General features: G+C 34.7%; 1 protein-coding gene across 1 annotated transcript in view; it reads left to right on the forward strand.

Annotated features, from left to right (window-relative positions):
- The window catches only part of PCDH9 (protocadherin 9), a 991,580-nt gene that overhangs the window by 577,263 nt on the left and 396,315 nt on the right, over positions 1-18,002 (forward strand). The window lies entirely within an intron of this gene.

Below are 18,002 nucleotides of genomic sequence, written 5' to 3' on the forward strand. Positions count from 1 at the left end.
AGATAGGGAAAAAAAAATATGGATAGTCATCTGGAGGTATGATTGCCAGCACAGAACAATTGAAAATGTTATCCAAATGATTTGTCTTCAAAGCTTGGCAGTGTCCATTTGCCTCTCAAAAGGAAATCTTATTTTAAAATTGTAATAGAATAAAATTCTTCTGCATTCAAATGTAGTAGTATTTTATTTCCCTGGGCCCATATCATAATATTTATTATGTGTTTAAATGAATGAAAATCATCATATTTGTATATAAGTGAGTTTATGGAAAAACAAAACTCTAAATTCGGATGAGTTTTAGCAAGCACTAAACAACACAAGCTCCATGGGATCTTAAATAAAAATAAACTACAATACATTGGTTGTTATATTTCAGATTAACTTGTTTGGGAATTTTCTTTTTCCTCAGTACATATAGACAACTTTCTATAAAAAGTCAGTATACTGGGCTTCCCTGGTAGCACAGTGGTTGAAAGTCCTCCTGCTGACGCAGGGGACGCGGGTTCGCGCCCCGGTCTGGGAGGATCCCACATGCCGCAGAGCGGCTGGGCCTGTGAGCCATGGCCGCTGAGCCTGCGCGTCCGGAGCCTGTGCTCCGCAACGGGAGAGGCCACAACAGTGAGACGCCCGCGTACCATAAAAAAAAAAAAAAAAAAATCAATATACTGACTTGGATCTGAACATGATGGATCAGAATCCACAGAACCAATTGTCTTAACAAACACACTTGAGAATATCCTGCTTTTTTATTTAATATATATTGTTATCATATTTCTATGCCATTATATATGCAGGTCTTTGTAACAGATGTGTAATGTTGTAAACTTTTCTTAATTCTCTGTTGATAGGTAGTTTCCAGTTTAATGAGAATTAAAATAATGTATATTTTTTTGTGCTAGACAAATAAGGCCCTCTTTCCCAACAACTCCATTTCCTAATCCTTAGAACCTGTAAATATGTGACCTTACATGATAAAATAGACACTGAGATGTGAATAAATTAGGGAGACAGATGTGAATAAATTTGAGACAGAGAGATTATCTTGGATTAACAGGGTGGGCTCAATATAATCACAGTGTCTTTAAAAGTGGAAGAGAGAGACAGAATATGACAGTTAGAGGGATGTGACTATGGAAGAATAGTCAGAGATGTGCAACATTGCTGACTTTGAAAATGGAGAGAGAGAGAGCCATGAGACAAGAAATGCAGGCAGCCCTTAGAAAATGGAAAAGGAAGGAAATTTATTCTCAACTGAGCCTCAAGAGGAATGTAGCCCTCCCATCGCCTTTATATTAGCCAGTGAGAATTGTATCAGATTTCTGACCTATAGAAATGTAAGATAGTAAACCTAGATTGTTTTAAGCCACTGAATTTGTAATAATTTATTACAGCATCAATAGAAAACTAATACATCATGCTTGCATTAACATTTTTATAGATACTCATTTCTTAAAGCAGAGTTACTGAAATACAGAAAACAACATGCTTTGTATTTCAGGAAGGGTATAAAGTCTGCCCAGTTGGAAAACATATATCTTTTTTAGTAAAAGCAAATCTCGTACATAGCAAAAGACATTGCTGTCTTGTCATCTTGTGTACTTTTCTCTTTAAAAAGTTGTAAGCCTTGGTATTATCGTTTATGATACCAAGATAACATAATGCATTCTGTTTTCTTCTGGAGCTAAAAATCAAATCAAATCAATTGTTGTACCATAACAATAAATAATAGAAGATGTAAAACATTCTAGTAAAATGTTCAAAAAAGCTAAATATTAATTTTTAGTAAGAAAAAGTATTCTAGTTCCAGTTATATATTAAATGGGACAAATTTCATTCTACAAGTCTCATCCCAGACTGTGAAGTAAATGTGTATAACGCCAGTCAAGTAGCAATCGCTTTCATTAAACCATCTTAAGGACTGACTATTGGGTAATTTTTAGCCCCCAGTTTTTAAAAACACAGAAAAATCCACTGATATTTTAAAATCATTTTGATAAATTTTATTTATTTTAAATACGATGTTTTCTTTTCTGGTAGTATTTAAATGATTTTACTTATTTATCTATGTATGCCAGAATGCATTTATGTATTGAATAATTGAATGTCTCAATCCAAATCCTTGGTCAGAATTAGCCTGAGACAATACAATGAATACACTGATACTTTTTGTTAACGTCTCGTCTGCTTGTCTACGTCATCCTCCTAAACTGCGTACGTCTTCTTAGATGAAGAGAGATCTCAAATTTATATCCACCCTGATTCTGCCAAGAATATACTTCCTGTTCTACGTCTTCTATCATCCCATCAAAGCATGCACTTTCTTGATCACAGCCCTGGAGCTCTTTGCTAGGAGAGAAATTGAATTAGTCATTGGCAGCGATTTTAAACATATATTCCCATGTTGCAGACATATTCCTTTTAACATCAATGTTCAAAGGCCAGTGTCTTGACTCAAAACAATGTATTTGATAGTGAAATTTTCAGGCACCAGAGAGTGAATTGATGTTTGTTTGTTTGCTTTGTTTCGTTAGTAAAGCAACAGTTACTGGTAGCTCGCTAATCAGTCTCTGTTTAATGTCTGTTAACTCATATGCCTACTTAGAGAAGAGGACTTGACATAAAATTTGGCTTTAGAAAATATGACAAAATAATTGCAAAGGATCTACAGAGCATACTGTGTAACCTGTCCTGGATAAATGGAAACTGGACACAGAAGCAAATAAATGCTTCTGAATTCTAAATAATACTTTTCTTCAATAAAATTGTGTTTATTATTGTGACTAGTGAACATATTTTAAAATAACAGTGTAAAATATATTTATGAATATAGTTTATTTTTAGAGTAAAATAATCAGTTGCAATGTATAGTCTCTTACTGTTCTTCACAGTGCCATGATTCCCTAAATTTGTAAATAGTAATAAGAGCAGAGAAAATATTATGTTCTTTTTCTAGTGAATTGGAAAATCCTCCTTCCAGGAAGTTGTGCAGTAAATCAGTTGTCAAGTCATATTTTCTACCAGCACATCTCACTATATCCTGCAAATGAAAAAGCCTGAAGACTGTCTTATGGCTAAAGCTTTCAATCTCAATTCTGATCTTGTCCCCAAATCAAGGGTTTACTTAGAAATGGTATGCTTCCCAAAGGTATATCAGAGCACACCATAACTACTATGACACTTCTGGGTGGTATACTCATCTCCTGAAAACCAAACATCTGAAAATTTTGGCTGGGGGCAGAATGAGTTATCTCTATGAAAACAGCAGGTGAAGGTCATGAATTTTGCTGTTGGGTGTTGTTTTTGAAGCCAGGGATTGTTTTACCAACACTCTACTTTTGAGCTACTGTGTCTGTGGTTTAATTGCAAATTTGATTCTCCTATCACCAAAAGCAGTGTCCGTTATTTGGGTCACATACTTACACTGAGGAAGCCATGTAGTTTCAATATCTCTCTGTGTTTCTGATGAGGCAAATAACACTGATAGTGTACATTCACAGTTCTTTCTTACATTCCAAAAGCAGAATATTGACTTGCTTTGTTGTCATTAAGAGACAGCTACATATCAGTCTATAGTTTTTCACTGCTTTCTATTAATTCTCCTGAACACGATACCGTGCCTGTGGGAAAAGTACTTAAACATCTTTTGGAGCTGCGGTTGTCACCTAGATGTTTCAAACTAGACCAAACAAAAATAAAAAAATATCTTGAAACTAAATCACCAAGTACACTTCTAAGTTTAAAAGATGAATTAAAATAAAGGGTTTCCCTGTGTTTAATTTAAATATTTATTTGGAAATAAACAAGAAAACACAGAATAAGAAAATTCTATTGTAATTGGTAGGAAGATTGGTGTCAAGGAATTGGTTGTAAAGAAGCAGAATAATTTTCTAGGAAAAACAAAAAATTGCTTATTATGGCATGTCAAGGAGAGCATATTAAATCATGGATATTTTAACTAGTAAATTGTTCTTACTTTCCTTGGCAATTTAGTAGAGTGATATATTCATGAAGCATTCAATAAATGTTAACTGATGATGTTTAGATAAAATCCTGCCAAACTTCCTCTTGTACACAAAAGATAAGTGAGTGACCTGAGCAAAAGGAGAAACTTTTCTTTTCCATTGCTACTAATTTGTCATCCTTAAAATCTTGATAATTTCTATGGGTTGTTTACATTGATGAGTTAATTAATTAGTACTGAGTTTAGTTAGAGAGCCTATGTAATCTCATGTCTCCCTATGTTGATCGGCGTTAACAAATAAAAGTGGTGAGGGCTTCCCTGGTGGTGCAGTGGTTGAGAGTACGCCTGCCGATGCAGGGGACACGGGTTCGTGCTCTGGTCTGGGAAGATCCCACATGCCGCAGAGCGGCTGGGCCTGTGAGCCATGGCTGCTGAGCCTGCGCGTACGGAGCCTGTGCTCCGCGCAACGGGAGAGGCCACAACAGTGAGAGGCCCGCGTACCGCAAGAAAGAAAAAAAAAAAAAGTGGTGAGCATTTCTCTGTAAGTGTCAACTGCCTAAGCCAAGACAAGTTCATTTTAAACTGCCAGCACTTGAGGGTTACCGTAGCTTAATAGCTACTTTATATACTGCTTTTTGGATCTGTCACTTGTTTTTTCTAAGTACCTCGTCATCAAGGTATCTCCTCATTCAACACCATAAAATAAGTCAACAGCACAAATATTTAAATCAGGAAACCCAGTCAAAGATGTTCTGCAGTGTTCAAAATGGCAAAAAAGTGGAAATTATCAACCTGACTCTGTCTTAAATGGCAACTGCTGAGCTTCCTAGGCCGTTCTTGCTACATGTTTGAGTTGAGGACCAAGTACTATCATGCTAAGTTCACCTCTTCCACATCAATGGAATATTCCATATTTGAGGAGGAGAGTGACTAAAATTAAGATACTTTGGAAGGGGGGAATTTAAAGGAAGCTCAGCACACATTACTTTGAAAGATTACTTATTCTAAACTGTCCTTACCTTTGGCTTAAAGTTTTGACCCCAATTCTATAATCTGTCTCCCTAAAGGCTTAGGATGCTGAGAACTGACAACCGGGAACTGATGCCCACATAGCATTAAAATATAAAAGACCCCTTGACTGAGACAGATGCCCCCCAATAATCCAATTTTTTGACTTGACAGCACCCATGAGCTATTTGATAACTGACTCTTTATATTATAACCAATAAAATATTACTGCCACCACCACTATAGGATCTACTAGCATTTTAATGTTTGTCAAGTAGGTAATATTTATAAGCTATTTCACTAATCATTCACATACCTCATTTGATTCAATCCTAATAAAAACCCTGGGACCCAAGTGTTTCTTTACTCTGTATTGTTGAAAAATAGAGTTTCAAAAATGTTAAGGAACTTGCCCAAATGTTTACACCTAGTAAGTGGGGGAGCATGAATTTGAAGGAAGTTTATACTGAGTCACAAGAACTTTAAAGAAAGGGTCACTGAATCTAGTCTAATATCTTTGTATCTCTATCACCCAACATAACCAGTTATACCTGGGGGTGTTCTTGAAGCTGACAATGATGATGCCCCTGAGTTTCACAGTCTTCCTTTAACTCCCAGATTTCTAAGCATATCTAAGTCAAATTGTTTCTTCTAAAGAGTATTTGTCCTGTTCAAATACATACTCTACTCTTCATGTTTTGGCTCAGCTTTAATGAATAACTCTTAATTTGCATAATTTTAGTTGCCTTTTGGCCCCAAATACAGTTTTATTTTTTACCAATCAAAGTATTTCATTACAGCCACTTGGGCTGTGATCAATAGCTGATGAGTAACTTCAAAGGAAATCGTCTAAAATCAAATGACTATGGTGTCAAGGAAAAGTAGCCATGAGATGAAGGACTTTTCTTTTCAATAGTGAACTATCAAATATATTTGTTACTTATAATCAAGTTTCTTATAGTCTTCTTATGTTTATGATTATTTATATGGTTATTGAATTAAACTATCAGTTAAGTTTTAACTTATTATTCTGTCTTATAATACATTATTTTCTCCATCATTAGCATATATATTTCTCTTGTAATTCTACATTTACTTTCCGAATGTGGGAAGAGAGGAGTGAAAATTGCACCTTAGTTTTTATTTCTTTGTATAATGTATTTCACATACAAAAAGAGGTTTGTTTGTTTGCAAGGTTTTAAAATATATGTAATATAAATGTATTTATGAAAAATGCCATACCTTATACCAATTCGCAGGCACTTTCAAGCTTCTCCCTCTAAAATAGATGAGGTGAAATTTATTTAGGTGAAATGGGGGACTGGGCAATTTGCTGTTTTCTTCTAGCTAACTGTATAATTTAGGAAGAAGTCTACATAGCAACAAACGTTGAATCAACATATAGTTAAGCTTGGAGAAATGTGTTAGCATCCACATTTGATTAATGCCAGCATTGAGAACAATCTTTCGCATGTCTCCGACAAACATTACAATAATAGCAGCTGTTTATATGCTACATATTTTGCCATGTTCTTCATTTTAAAAAATGGTGTCCTGGTATGCACATGTGTTATATATAATATTCCTATGATACAAAAGTATCCCAAGAAACCTTATATATCTTCTTGAATAGAAGAGTTATCTTATCCGTAAAAGCTTTATTGTATAAAACATCACTATAAGTTTAACTCTTTGTTACCATTTCTAGGAAAACTGTTCCTTTCGTTAGAGAAAAGGTGTATATTTTAGAGCCCCAGGTTTAATGGGATATTAAAATTTATTTAGTTAAATTTGCAAATTTAACTAAATTTTTATATTTAAGCATTCATGAGCACAAATTTCTATACACTATAACAAATAATAAAGTGTTTTTAGCATTGGAAATATATTTCAGGGTACTAATATTTCAATTCCAACATAATATTAACCCAAATGAAGAAAATTATATTTTAAGAGATTCTAAGTAGAAAAAAGTGAACATATTAGAGCTTTATGTCACTTGCATTTTCTTTTCTTTTCTTTTTTTTTTTTTTTTTTTTTTTTGCGGTACACGGGCCTCTCACTGTTGTGGCCTCTCCCGTTGCGGAGCACAGGCTCCGGACGCACAGGCTCCGCGGCCATGGCTCATGGGCCCAGCTGCTCCGCAGCATGTGGGATCTTCCCGGACCAGAGCACGAATCTGTGTTCCCTGCATCGGCAGGCATACTCTCAAACACTGCGCCACCAGGGAAGCCCTCTTTTCTTTTTTTAAACCACTTTATTGAGGTATACTTGACCTACAAAAAGCCTCACATATTTAATGTATACAACTTGATCAACTTGGAAATAAGTGTACACCAATGAAACCATCACCACAATCTATGTTACTCAGAAGGTCAAAGTTTCAGTAATAAAGATGAATAAGTCATAGGGGTCTACTGCACAGCATAGAGCCACTTGCATTTTCTAAATCAGCATCTAGAAAATTGTTTCTCTAGAATATGTTTCCATACAACCTACTTACTATAATGGAAATGTGAGTTTATGCTCCCTGGATAAGGTTACACTTACCAGTCTCTTTCTTTTATGATGTAATTTCCACTGTCATTGTTCTGTCTTGTTCTATTATAATAATTTCCTGTAAGTTATAAACGAATTGGAAATCTTCTCTCCTCTTCCCAAGTACCTTTCTCATTTACTTTAGTTTTCTCAAGTGCCAGAGGGTTTATTGTCATCTTTAGATTTTAGGAAAGAATAAATACAACCTAATTTGCTTTTATTTAGACTCTTAATAAAACACATGTAAGGCAGAAATGTTACAGAAAGAAAACAGCCCTAAGAAATGTTTAGTCTTATGGTTCATGTCAGCTTAGCCTCAGGCAACTAAACTGCCTGTCACATATAAGACATGGGTTTATGCTTTAACTATAGTGAAAGCATGTTACAATATTGAAGTTACATTTTTTTCTAAACGTATAGTGATTTTATTTCATTCATAATTTAACATATCAAATTTCATTTCATGGACAAGATTGCTGTTTAATCAAGGTTAAGAATCTTCCAAAGTTTTGCTTTTGTATGAGTTTTCCATGCTTGAGTATACAAAAACAAATCTTTTGAAAAACTGATTTTTAAACTGTGCACCATGATGCCCTAAGTGTAATGAAGCATTTTCAGTATTGTTAAAGGAAAAAATAATCAGTGATGTTTAATTTCATCACTTTTTATTCTTTATGGACTGAATAAACATTAATGAATGACAATGTATGGCCACAAAGATTTAGCCAAATGTTAAAACCTTTCTTAATTTCAATTAATGTATCTGTCTATCAAACCTATATAGACTAAGTTGAAAAAATAAATGATCTCTTATTTCCACCTTTTTTCCTGAATCTGGAAGTGAGCCATGCCAAGAAAGAGTTGAATATGATCATTTGAGGTGAGGGCTTTATCCATCCTAGCATATAACTATTGTTCATTAGGTCAATTATTAGAATCCTGGCACACTGCACAATTAATTATATAAACAAAGCAATATAATCCATTATGCTAATGCAGAGTCAAAGCCAGAGAGTTATTTGTGGTATTGCTTATATGAGCAAGAAAGAGGGAAGGACAATTCCTAGAAGGAAGTAATTGAGTCAAGTGTAATGGACATTTAATAAAAAATTCAATGTAATCCAGTGCATTGGGTGATAGTCATAAAGAGAAATATTAAAATTCTGGCAAGCTATACCGGTATATACTTTAGAACAATTTTTAGTAGCAATAACAGCTGTTTTAATTTGTATTCAATGTGTAATTTCATGATTCATTCTAAATTTCTCCTGAGAAAAAATGCACACTGCTCATATACATCCATATATTTATACATATATGCAAATGTATCTATATATGTGCAGATTATATATGAATGTGTATTTATATATGTATATACCCATTTATATAAACATCTACATATATCTTGTACCTTGGCATTTTATTTTTCAAGACTGATTTGTTTTTCTATCACTATAAGTGTTATTCTTTTAAGATACTGGTGATATTGGAGGTAGAAACATGCAAATGAAATTCACATAACATAAAATCCAGATCTAAGTTTTTCCTTTGAAAACTGGACCTTATTAATATGGGTTTGAATGTTTTGATTTATAATTCCTTTATTCATAGTACATTAGTATACCTTTTTTCTAAAACTAAAATTCTGTGTTCTGAAAGGCTTACTTTTGTTTCTTTTTAAATACCCTTAGTGATAGAAATTTGACTGTTAAAATATAGTTTTAAGTATCTTTAGTGCTTCATAATGTTTACACTTTCTCTTTTGCAAAGTGTTTGGTTTTTAAATATGAATTCATCTCTTAAATGAAGTACTTATTCAAGCAACTCATGAAAATTTAACTTTATATCATCAAACTTTATATGAGCCAGTGTTGCTTATGAAACACAAGAAATGTAAGTGAGAGTAAAAATGAACATGGTCTCTGGGCAGCACTGCTTCCCAGGTAAGGGTATATGATTCAGAATTAGCCCTGGGGACCTGTGCTTTTCCCAGACACCTGATTTTGGGCAAGTTAGCCATTTTGTTAGACTTCAGAATCTTCACCCGTAAAAGAAAATAATAATATCTATATCACAGGAATTGACATTATCGGGATTAAATTAGAAAATATGCACAATGTTGGGCATATATTTAACCAGTATTAAATGAAAACTTTTGCTATTTTCTTTCCTATATTTTTAATTATTATTATGTCTCAACACAGAATATCAGAGAAATGAAATTCAGCTTACTGAAGCCTAAGAAATTATTTTGTCACTAGTAAAAATAAATAAATAAATAAATACCAAACAATAATAATAACAACAAAGAAGAGTAAACTCAGTTTTTTTTTTTTTTTTTTTTTTTAAACTCAGTTCTTGATGAAGCTTCTGAACCTGCCCTTGAACTAATGTAATTTTATTCTGGACATAAATAAATAACCAGGTCAAACAAAAAGACAATCACCTTAATCAGGAATGTGGTTCTCTAACTTGTGTTGAGTTAATCTCAAGTGTTGGGTGACCTGAAATATATACACAAATATACAGATGTACATATATGTAAGTATACATACAGAGATAGAGACAGAGATAGAGATAGAGACAGAGCGATATACAGTATTGTTGTTCACAGTAGCCAGGATGCAAAAATCTGAGCAGAGAGAAAGTATGCAGCACAATTCTATCCAGAAAAGTATCGCTGCCTGAGTCTGATGTCATTCCTCATTGCAAGATATCTGAAGTTTTCCAATAAATGTGCCATTTTGATTCAAGTTATGGAATGCAAATATCTCTAATTTTTGCTTTTAATTAGTGTATATTTGTTTATTCCAAACAAAAACTAACTTAAAAAAACAGTTCAATGAAAAATTTAAAATATATAAGTAGAGATAAAAGGGAGTAATTTAATTCCTTATGCCTATGAAAAGGAAAAGAAATGTTATGTGGTAGATTTAATAGAAAGGATTTCACAGCATCCTGTGAAAAGGATAGAAAATAACTTAAGGTGTGAGACATCTTTCCATTGACATGTATTTTTAAACGACTATATGAGAATTTTGCTATATATAAGAAAACAGCTTCATTGTTGGGGTAGCTCAGCACGTTTTGCCAACTCAGCACAGAAAAAATAAGCTTACTTTTGAAAGTCTTGTCCTGATTTATAAAGAACACTTAATTTGTTTCCTTTTGTTGAACTTCAGATTAATCAACCCAGTATTTTCAAGCTGGCCTTTGAATGGTCTTCCCTGTTTTTCTCTCAACTGTAATTACTTACTGGGAATTCTTGCGTTCTTTGGGGAGCTGGCAGTGAGACAACTCTGAAAGTTGTGAATAATGGGTTCAGACTGTTACTGCATTCCAGCTCACCCTTTTCATAACCTTTTGGTAAGTGTAGCGTCCCATGTTTTATCAGCGGTTTATATTAGCTTTCATCGCAATTATGTCCAAAGAAGCCTTGTAAAATTAAAGAAGGGAGAGGGATGACACAGGTCTTTTCCACAGGACCTCTTGTAGGCTGCTGTCTCATTATGTTAACAATCTGCCCAGAGAATGGAGTCAGATCTCCAGAGCAGACTAGATTGATTCACTTTACAGGGCTTTCCGCCCAACCTAATTATTGCATTACAAATAGCGATTCTTTCACCCCGTGAAGAAGCACTTTGATTAGTGCCTGCAATACAGGTGCCTGGGTCCGCCACGGTAAGTGCATGTTAACTAGCTCCCTGTATCACACTCAAACGGCCGGAATGTCACACCACAGGAGCAGACACCTTTGTTTTACATATTTTTGAGATCTCCAAATGAAGATGCTTAGACAGTTACAGACAATGCTATATGATACTTTGATTATTAGGTAAAAATAGACACACTATATAGCATTATTCCTTTAAAAAAAAAGTATTAGCCTAACATAACCTCTCACTTTCAACATTATGTTTGAAATATGGTTAAATTTTTAAATCTTATTTTAGAGAAGAGTGGGTATGGTAATTCTAGTTGCAAATTGAGGTTGCCCCTTGTATTATTTTTTTCTGTGGCTGACATAATAAATTACCAAAAGCTGGAGGGCTTAAATGACAGCAATTTATTCTGTTGCAATTCTGAGGTCAGAAGTCCAAACTCAAGGTGTCCTCAGGGCCACACTTTTTCAAAAAGCGCTAGGCAGAAATCCCCCCATGCCTCTCTCCTAGCTTCCGGGGTCTGTGGCAATGCTTGGTGTCCCTTGGATTGGGGTGGCATCCACACCTATCTTAGATTCTGTCTTCAAATCACCTTCTCTCTGTGTGAAACTCTCCTCCCTGTGTCTTTTATAAGGATACTTGTCATTGTATTTAGGGCTGACCTGGATAATCCAGGATGATCTTACCTAAAGATTCTTAACTTAGTTACAGCAGCAAAAAACCCTTTTTTTCTGAATAAGTTCACATTCACAGGTTCTGGTGATTAAGACACTGACTTATATTTTGGGGACCACCATTCAACCCTCTACGTCCCAGACATGCCATTTGGTCAGTGTGTTTAGTGATTTGCCATGCATTTGCTAGTCATTAACAATCATTTTCTTTTGTACTACTTAAAAACTCATATTAAAATGGAAATTGTATCTCATCAAAAATGGGCTTGAGAGGAAAGTAGTACCAATCAGTTAGAAAAAGAGAAAATGCTTTCCTTTTAAGAGAGGAGTTTGAAATGTGAAAGAAATAGCACTAGCACTCTGTGCAATAAAGTGATTGCTTAAAAAAGAAAAAAAAAATGTAAACACAAACTATATTTAAAGCAGTGGTCCTCAATCATGAGTGATTTTGTCGCCAACACCCAGGGGACATTTGGTAATGTCTAGAGACATTGTTTTTTCATTGTGGCAAAATATACATAACATAAAGTTTACCACTTTAAACATTTTTAAGTGTACAGTTCAGAGACATTAAGTATATTTACATTGCTGTACAACCACTAGCACCATCCATCTCCAGAACTTTTTCATCTTCCTGAGCTGAAACTTTGTACTCATTTAACAATACCTCCCATTCCTTCCTCCCCTCAGACCTTGGCAACCACTCTTCTCTTTTCTGTCTCTATAAATTTGACTACTCGATGTACCTCATATCAGTGGAATCATACAATATTTGTTTTTTTTGCATCTGTCCTATGTCACTTATCATAATGTATTCAAGGCCCAACCATGTTGTAACCTGCATCAGAATTTCATTATTTTTTCAGGCTGAATTATATTCCATTGCATGTACATACCACATTTGGACATGTGGGTTGCTTCTACCTTTTGGCTATTGTGAATAATGTTGCTATGTACATTGGTATATAAATATCTTCTTGAGTCTCTGATTTCAGTTATTTTAGGTGTATACCCAGAAGTGGAATTGTTGAGTCATATAATAATTCTATGCTTAGCTTTTGAGGAACTGCCATACTGTAGAAACATTTTTTGTCACAACCAGAGGTGGTAGTGTTACTGGCCTCTAGTGGACTGAAGCCAGGGATGCTGCTCTACATCTTACAATATACAGAGGAGCACACACTGCCCCCCCATTAGCGAAGTATTATCTGGTCCAGAATGTCCATCACTTCCCTGTTGAGAAACCTTGTTTTAAAGAAAATTTAAACTAAGAATGAACTTGATCCTTCGACTTTATTCCAAATATTATCAGAGAAATATGGAATATGCATTATATAGTTCTATACATGATGCTTCAATCATAAATACATATTTCAATATCTCTCCTGTTGTTATTCTCCCCTGTGATATTGGTTTACATGGGGGGAAACGAAGAGGACTGTTGTTGAACTGCATTACTTGCCCTCAGGTTTGAGGGGTTTTTTTTCAGTAAATTTCAAGAAAAATAATTTATAAAGTCATGCATGGGGACTACTAATATGTTTTTAAATTATTTGTCATTTCCAAGAAGGTAGATTACAAACTTCTGATTTTCCCTTGTTTAATAAACATATTCTAAAAAGATAGACACATTAGGGGCCTTCAAACCTTATAGGAAAAATGTAACAGTCAATGATTAGAAGAGAATCTACTTTATAGAAAATAAATTATTTAAAACCTCTAGTGGTCATAGAATTTTAGAGCTAGAAGAAATTTTAGATTGTAGAGGGTCTATGTGTGACTGGACCTGTGTAACTATTACTGAATGGTACCCACAATACCTGTTTCATTGATGAAGAAAACTGACACTCAAGATTAAATAGGTTGCTAAAAGCTACCCAGCTAATGAGTAGTAGATCCAAGGTCAGCCTCTGCTGTTGGCTCCAAAAGTCCATCTATGCCAGCACTTCAGGTCCATGATTCAATCTTCATTTTACAAAGGAAAAACCTGAGACCCAGAGTTGCCAAACAAAGACCAAAGCTTCCAATCTTGTATGTTTTCTTATTACAGTTTTTATTCAATCTAAGAATCATTAGAATCCCTGCCATCCACGGCTAGATCCAGGCTAACTAGCACCTCTTAGCCAGACAGATCCTGCCTACCTGGATGACTAGTACATCTTCTCCTTCAAAGTCAGAAATGGAGACTTCTAGTAGATCATTTTGTGCCAGATGTAAAAAATGTAACCACAAACATTTGACTGCATGTAAGTAGAGTTTCATAGTATGTTATTAATCAAAACAACTTCCTAGAGCAATTTTGCTATTACATTGTCCAAGAATGACGGTGTGTGTAGACATAAATGAAGATATAGATTATAGAAGACCCAGTGAATGAACTAGGAATAAGTCTTTACATTAAGGGTAGAGAATATTTATTTTGTCTGGCATTGCTATGAATATAGAAATTTTGTTAAGATGGTTAACTTATGTCTTTTCTAAAATAGATGGTTGCACAAAGAAAAAGCAGATTAATATTTCATTTATCATTTTTATAATAAAGTTTGCATAATTATCAGAAAAGTACATCAACAATTGTGAAATATTGAATTGTTGTAACATAAATGACGTTTCCGTGATCATTTAGTAAAATTGAAAATCATTTATCTTTTTTTCAGTGTTATAAAGTCTCAGAAAAATGATTTTTTTTTAAATCCACCAGATTCACATATCACCTGTAGCATAATTCTAATTAGCACTGAATTTTAATCAGGGCATAATGTTCTGTTTTTTAATTACCATACAAACATAATTCATGAGTTTATATAATTTTCAATATAGTAAAGATTTTATAAATGCAAGTTGGATAACTAACTAAATCTATTGTATTTATTAATCATGTCCATATTTTCTGAGTCATGAAAAATGCAATGATAATGCATGACAATGCAAAGAAAATTATGTTCTGATTGCTTTTTAATAGTTATCCTTCCAATAGAAATTATAATATTGATTATTTAACCATTTGTTGAAAATATTGAAATGGCCATAACAATATAATAACAAATATAATTTACCTCATACCTACATTAATGTGTGAACTACATTTAGTCTCATATTCAAGCTCAGTTAGGGACATTAAAACTGTTATGTATAATTTTGTATTTATAATACAATCGATTCAATAATAAAAGATTTTATGGAGCTAAAACTTACACAAAAAAAGTGCCTGTGTCAGTCAGGAAAACAGAAACTATGATGGTTACTTTAACAGAGAGCTTTTAATATAGGCAAATGGTTAAAGAGACATAGGAAAACTAAAATGACAAAGGGCGAACACTGAGAGAGCATTGAATTAGTGACTGCTAGAAACAGTTGCCAACCTCAGGACTGTTGAGCAAAGGACAGAAGGTGTTCAGAACCTAGAAGCTTGGAGGAGGTGCCCTGTCATGCCGGGACAAGGTCTTTGAGGCAGGAATCTACCTGGCTACCTGGCTAGTGGTGATGTCTCAAGAGTTTATAGATCAAGCTCCATAGACAGAGAATCCAAACCCCAGAGGAAGGGCCTCATGGAGCTGGAATTCTGAAGAGGTGGCACCAATGGTATGTCTTCTGAGGCAAGATGGGTCTGGAGTGTGGAAAAAACCTAGAGTCTGAATCAACCTGCAGATGGAACCAATTGCCACAACTTGGATAAACATATCATTCCTTGGGTGATGCTGTCAGAAACTGACAAGGGTCCTCTCTCCGCAAAGGTGTGAGTTATATCTTTTCTGGGGCCCTGCCTCTGCACTACACCAACCTGGCAGCAGATAAACAGAACGACGCTTCCTCCTGTCCAGTTAACTAAGTGCCCCATCTTGGCAGAACCTAGCAGGGCACCAGTTGGCAAAAAAGAAATGCAGTTTGCAGAGTTCAGCCTCTGTATCATAAAGCAGAGGCTCCACTTCAAGGAGTAAGTTTGGATTGGACAACAATTGCTTAATAACCAGCACAGTATCCAACGCTGGTTTCAAAACCTCTCTTACAGTGTGATTATAGAATGTTACATTTATCTCTAGCACAGCAAATTACCATCAACTCACTAGTTAATGTACCTAAAATAATTTCTAAAAGAGAAAGTATGATTGTGTTATATGTGCTCAAGATATAGTCAGAATCACTGATACTGAGATTTATTTTTAAATATCCCAGTCTTAGGCATATGGTAGCTCAACATTAGGCCCAGCTTTCACTGAATCCACTGCTAGAAGAACCTAGATTTAAAATGGGTTATATTATAAGACTGAAGTCTCAGATTTAGTAACAGAAACCGGAACCCACTTATTTTGATTCTGAGTTTTAAACCGGAGTCAATATAACACAATTAGCGATAAAAATATTTATATAAATGATAAATGTGTATTCTTTAAGAAATGCTTGTATATTTAATTCAGCAAATATTTATTGGACACCTGCAGTGTGCCTGATATTGTCTAAATTGCTAAATATACTAAGATGAATGAGAAAAGATCTTTTAAATGGAGAATTTGCTTTCATTCATATATCATCTATAATACTTTAAAATAATTAGTTAACATCTAAAAATCACAAATTTTTATAATGACATTTTTTTTTTTCTAAACAGACCTTATTTTTCAACCTACTGGTGTATTTGTATGAGAGTAACCACAAATTAATGTCTGAGATTACCTAAGGGTGTACATGATGCAATCAATATAAACCAAAAGATTGTTCTGAGCAGTAAATGCAACTTCAATTGTGTGATGTCTTCCCCTTAACTGACCTTATAAATTAACTTGGCTTTAACCCACACAGTTGTTTTCCGATATTTTGGTTTGTGTTGATCATTTGACAACCCCTTAGGCTGATGCTATTAACAAGGTGTTTATGCTTAGATAATGCATTTCTTGAAACCATATTATATACAAGAGTTTATTACCAACATCCATTATAGAAATTCAGATAAGAACCTTTCAGCTTTGAGTTGCAATGTCACCCATGGATGACTTTTTGCACTTCAGGAATATTTCAACTAATGGTATAAAAACATTTTGAAAACAACAGGACATTGACTAGATTTCTCAGTTGAGATGTCCCTGTGGGAGTGTCCTATACTCTCCAACCAGCGAGTCTGCTGAACACCACCTGCAAATTCCACACTTTATTTTTTTAATTTCTTGTGTATTTCACAATACTTGTGAGGTGATGTGTGACTGGCGGCACGTCAATGTGTTCTGCTCTCTCTTCTAACACTGTTGATGGGAACACTGCACCTTGCCAAGAAAAAGTGTCCTAAAGATGGAAGCTGAATTTCCTGGCCACCACTTCTTTTTTTTTTTTACATCTTTATTACAGGATAATTGCTTTACAATGGTGTGTTAGTTTCTGCTTTATAACAAAGTGAATCAGTTATACATATACATATGTTCCCATTTCTCTCCCCTCTTGAGTCTCCCTCCCTCCCACCCTCCCTATCCCACCCCTCTAGGTGGTCACAAAGCACCAGTTGATTTCCCTGTGCTATACTGCTGCTTCCCACTAGCTATCTCTTTTACGTTTGGTAGTGTATATATGTCCATGCCACTCTCTCACTTTGTCACAGCTTATCCTCCCCCCACCCCATATCCTCAAGTCCATTCTCTAGTAGGTCTGTGTCTTTATTCCTGTCTTGCCACTAGGTTCTTCATGACAATTTTTTTAAATTAAATTCCATATATATGTGTTAGCATACAGTATTTGTCTTTCTCTTTCTGACTTACTTCACTCTGTATGACAGACTCTAGGTCCATCTACCTCATTACAAATAGCTCAATTTTGTTTCTTTTTATGGCTGAGTAATATTCCATTGTATGTATGTGCCACATCTTCTCTTTCCATTCATCCGATGATGGATGCTTAGGTTGTTTCCATCTCCTGGCTATTGTAAATAGTGCTGCAATGAACATTTTGGTACATGACTCTTTTTGAATTATAGTTTTCTCAGGGTATATGCCCAGTAGTGGGATAGCTGGGTAATATGGTAGTTCTATTTGTAGTATTTTAAGGACGTCCATACTGTTCTCCATAGTGGCTGTACCAATTCACATTCCCACCATCAGTGCAAGAGTGCTCCCTTTTCTCCACACCCTCTCCAGCATTTATTGTTTCTAGATTTTTTGATGATGGCCATCCTGACTG

Source organism: Phocoena phocoena, chromosome 18 (assembly GCF_963924675.1).
Source record: "Phocoena phocoena chromosome 18, mPhoPho1.1, whole genome shotgun sequence".
NCBI lineage: Eukaryota > Metazoa > Chordata > Mammalia > Artiodactyla > Phocoenidae > Phocoena > Phocoena phocoena.